Below are 5,320 nucleotides of genomic sequence, written 5' to 3' on the forward strand. Positions count from 1 at the left end.
CACTCTTTGTCCATAACTTAGACATAGGTGAAAATGGTAAAGAAGTTTTTTATTTTTTTTCAGTCATCTAAAATTATTGACAAACTGATATTAAAATTATGGCTGTTACCAATAATTGTTATGATTATTGGTGCATGTTATGATTGATATATATTTTTTTAATTATCTGATAACTGGTATCATTATCATCCATCCCTATTTAGAATTAGTACATGCGAGGGTACATACCAATACTGAGTACCAGTCCACTAACTTAATACTGTGAAATAATTAGCAGCCAATAATTTGTAGGGGTGAGAATCACCAGAGGCCTCACGGATATTATCACGATACAATGTTATTGCGATTTTAAATATATTGCGATATATTGCAATTTATTACCTTTTTCCAACTTCAAATTATGTCCCCAAAGGAAAACTTTGACAACATCTGTTTTAACTAAAAAAAGAAACATCTCTCAGTTTGTTTATCTCACTTCAGTTTAGGGATGGAACGATTACCGGTTTCACGATAAATCACGGTAAAATGCCCTGACGGTTAGTATTATCATTTAAAATTTAATTATCAAAGATAAATAAATATACTGTAATGTATTGTTCATTCATGATAGTTAATACGTTAACTAATGGAACCTTATTGAAAAGTGTTACCTTAATATTAAATATCAATATATTATTATACTGTATATTAGGGATGCACAGTATTGGATTTTTGCCGATATGCCGATTAGGGTTGTGACGGTGAGGAAATTTTCCCACCGGTTAATCGACCTGTGACAACACCGGTAATACCGGTATCACCGCGGGGGCGGCGGCGTTCCCTCTTTTCCTAGCATTCCTTCACTTTTAAATGGCTTGTTAAAGCGGCGTGCGCATTTTACTTTCACTTTGAAATAGCGGCAATTCGGCGTAAAGCAGCTCGACTCACTCTCCTCACTGGCGAAATGAAATCTGATCTGATGCGACTGTCGTTCGGCACGCTGCATTGAGCATCCGCATTCAGTGAGAAGGAGAGTGAAACATGCGCGCTGAACACTGCCGGGCAGGGTGCGACGCGGCGCGCCATATATATTATTATTATATGTAGCCTATATTTTCGGTGCATCCCTACTTACATCCCCTCCTTGAAAGAAATTTATTTTATTATTCTACCAAATAGTATAATAAAAGATCGATACTTGGCGTCCGTGTATCGATACAGTATTGCCGCGGAAAATATCGTGATACTATGCTGTATAGATTTTCCCTCCCACCCCTAATAATTTGTCCTATTTAAAAAAACAAAAGTGTATTACTGTTAATCTACCCCTCATATTGCCAGTGAGTTGCTGAGCTCATTAAGCTCACTTACTACATGAACATTGTGCATCTTACATAGATTTGCAAATCATTGTGCAGAAGTAGAGTGTTGCTAGATAGTTGGTTAATCCGTTAAGGAGATTACCAGAAGCTTTCTCCCTTTTACTAAATGTGTTGCTGCATCATTTGTTTGGAGATGTAGCTGTGGGAAACTGTTAAGAGTTGTTAAAGATGAAACAAAGTTATTGTGTCTTATCTGCCATTTGATCCTTTCGTTTTCAGGGAAATCATTCGAAACTCTGATGGAGAGTGGACGGAGGAAAGTGTAGAGCTCATTGGAATGACGATAAGGAAGAGGGGGCTGGTATAAAGGTAGGAATTATTGTCTGTTTATGGGGCTGAAAATGACCAATAAGGTTTTTTTGTAGTTATTTTGGGCTCAGTGTATTGTCACGGCATAAACTACTGTGCCATGTTCATGAATGAAATTGCATTATTTGTTTATTTCTGATTAGGAAAGAATATCAAAGCCATCTTATCATAATGACCATGCTTTGCCATTTATACAGACCAAGGCACATCATAGAAACTTGTCAGTGTGTGTAGCATTTTTCCACTGAGTGATGTGGAAAGGCTGATAGCTCAGGTCTTTATCTCTTGAACTTGTCTTCGCTCTCACAGTAACTTAAGGCTAAAGCCAGCGGTGTGACTGGCACTCGGTTCTGTCTGGCAACGGCGACTAAATGCTCTCCTTGGAAAAGAGTTTGCAGGGGTGTCTGTGGGTTTGCTAAAAAATGGTCAAAAATTTAAATTATGTGTGGACATGATGAAATTTAATCAAATAGGTTATAGCCTTATTTGAAACCCTCTATAAAACGTTTGTTTGACTAGGGAAAAGACCTAAAAGTATTATGGCGTAAATGCTGCTTTATTTGGTATCTGGGCGAAATGCTGCTGCTCAGAGATTTGCACAGCAAATATACAAGAATCATGTTTCCAGTACCCACCCCTCCCTGGTTACCCCGGGTGAGTTTTTACTTATCTGTTGGCCCAGATGTCCTTGTGTCGTCTTCATGATACTGAGTGATACTTAAGCAATAAAGTTGACTCAGTCTTATTGGCTGCTGTGTGCATAACAATATTTTGCTCCCTTTTATTTTGACTGGATAATAAGCATGCACTCACACTTGCATTTATTCCTTATTTCATCACTTCAGTTCATCCAAAAAATACCAGCTGGAAATTATTTGTACAATTTTGAAACGTGTCCCAGTCTACCTTTTAGTTTTTCCTTCCACCTTTTATTTCTAACATCTTGGTCTATGAAAAAGTCAAAAGTTTGTCATGGTCTTTTTTTTTTTAATTATTAGCAAAAACTTAGGGTCATATCATGGAAAACGCTTCAGGAAATGGTTTGTGGCGTCTGTGTTTTGTGGCGAAGCTTTAGTTTGTTGACTAAATCACCTAGCTGTTGCTTAGCAATGACCATGCACAAAACAGACATTCACTTGCAAGGAAGAGCCACTGGCAAAGATGGTCTGCATTAACTCATCGAGGCTGGAAAAAGCACTTAAAAATGCCAAAAGCAAAACTTCAGAGTCCCAAGAGATAGTACCTTGTCCTGTCGGCTTTAATAGTTATAGATTACTGACATAACTGACACCAAATATGGACAGTCGTTTCAAGTCAAGGCATGTTCATGCATACTTGTAATTTTAAGACAAATTGCATACCTGATCATGTCTGCAAGTTCTTTTGGGAGTGTTGAAGAAAGTGGTTTTTTTTTTTATTGTTGTTATTTCTTTTGTTATTATAACTTGACTCCACTTGCTTTAGTTTGATATTTGAACAAGAAAAATTTTGTTTTTTCTTGTCATTTTTGCGCTTCAGCAGTGAAGAAATGCACAGTATTTTTGGTGTTCCTGGAAAGATGCCTTCAGATACTGTGTAAAACGGAAAGCATTCATACTTTCTGTAATGTTGTAGTCATGCAGGCTTGCCGTTTGAATACACCACTTGTTGTTGCAGTGCAACAGATCTGCAGGGTAGTCTTGCTTGTTGCAATGTGACCACCTGACTTCCTGGCAGTTGTCATTCCACAACAAGCGAGTCAAGGTTTTTTTTAACAGGAAGTTGCCCCTAAGAAAACAGACCTGTTGCATGGTTGCAGTATTATTTCACACTTTTGTTTCCTTTTGAACTCCTTTGCTAAAACATTTAAGTGGAAAAAATACTTAAAAAAAAGAAAGCCCCCAAAAAAGCTCCCCCTCACAGAGCCCCCGCTACAGGCAGCAGGAGGAGCTGGCAGGAGTTTCAGCTCGAGCAGTAAAATGACACCATGCCTGTCCATTTTTTTTTTTCTTGTGAAATGCGAAGAGAAGGAACAAAGCTGGGTGTCTTTGAAGGCTTCTGGTAAACCAGGAGAGGAGGGGAAAAGAAAGCTGTGATCTAATCCTGTATTACTTGAAGGTAGATGTTCAGCTTTTATAATACACTACAAATGTGTTTTACTTGGTATCTTGAGCTCGTCTAGTCTCTTTTCTTGTTAAATTGTTGAATTTGTAAAATCTTCACAGCTGCTGTGATGTGAGAGGAATAATGTATCATACTAGTCTGTTTGATAGCTCTCTGTTCTAGACTGTGGACCTGTTCTATAAAGATCAGGATGGTTTTTGCACCCTGTTGTCTGTCCGTTGAAATGTATTTAATTCTTTCTTTAATGTGAATCTGAACTGCTGCTCTGTGAGGTCATTCCTAAAGAGGAAATTCCACAGCCAAAACTATGTCCGTGAACAAGCCTCTGGATATTGCAAACAGTTGTGCTGAGGGTGCAGTGCATTAGCAGTGTGATGAAGCTGAATGTGCAGTGGTGGACTGTTAAACTACTTGTTGGTGACTTACTTTCTGCTCTTTAGAATTGTGTTTTCTAACCTGTGTGCATGGAAAGAATTTATATAGAGAAACTGAAATCAGATGCATTGCTTGTTTTTGTTCTTGCAAACTAGATTAATAATTTCAATAAAGGTTAATAAAGTACCAAAATGCATAATGGTAATGCCATGTTTCTGGGGGCATGTAACATTGTATTCTTTGAAATACCTTGCAATAGCATTTAAAATATGATGGCATTGGCAGTCATCATATTATGATATTACTATCTGATACTGTACCAGTACATTAAGTGGATCCATTAGTAATGGATAAAGTAATCCATTAAGTGGATGTTTATTATTAAAGGGATAGTTCACCCAAAAATTAATTTAAATTATACATTTTCCAGAAAGTGTTTGGTTACCCACATTCTTAATCGATACAGGTTTCGAACAACTTAAGGGTAAGTAAATGATGACAGGATTTTCTAATTTTATTTGGTGAACTATCCCTTTAATGAGGTACTGTGTGTTGTCTTTGCATGTACCTGACAGTCCCCATTTTACTTGCATAATGTGAATTATTCAGGGGTGTGGACTCGAGTCACTTGACTCGAGACTTGACTCGGACTCGAGTCCCAAATTTGATGACTTGCGACTCGACTCTACAATTAAAGAAGACTTGAGACTCGACTTAGACTTTGACAGCAAGGACTCGAGACTTGACTTGGACTTGAGCCCTGTGACTCGGAAAGACTTTATGATCAGATCAAAGTCGTTAAAGACGTTGCGCTTGACTGGCAATAAGCCAGAGACTGCGTTCAGGGAGCGCTGGATATACAGTATATGCTAGTATAAATTAATGGAGTAATAGCATAATGCACTCTGCCAACTCCATGTGCTTTCATTTTAATTTTAATTTGTAATAAACTGAGACCTGTTTTTGTCAGATCTCCACTGTTTTTGTTTGATCAGTTACATATTTTAATTGCATGTGCATTTTTTTTTTTATTTAAACCTCCATTAACCCTTAAATGCATGAATGATTTGCCAATCATTATTACATATTATTATGTATTTATTATTACATATTCGGGTCTTTAGCGACCCGGACCTATATATACAGCACGGATGGATCTTTAACTGCTGCAA

The sequence above is a fragment of the Sinocyclocheilus rhinocerous genome, unplaced genomic scaffold, assembly GCF_001515625.1.
Source record: "Sinocyclocheilus rhinocerous isolate Xijiao unplaced genomic scaffold, SAMN03320098_v1.1 scaffold273, whole genome shotgun sequence".
In the NCBI taxonomy this organism is placed as follows: domain Eukaryota; kingdom Metazoa; phylum Chordata; class Actinopteri; order Cypriniformes; family Cyprinidae; genus Sinocyclocheilus; species Sinocyclocheilus rhinocerous.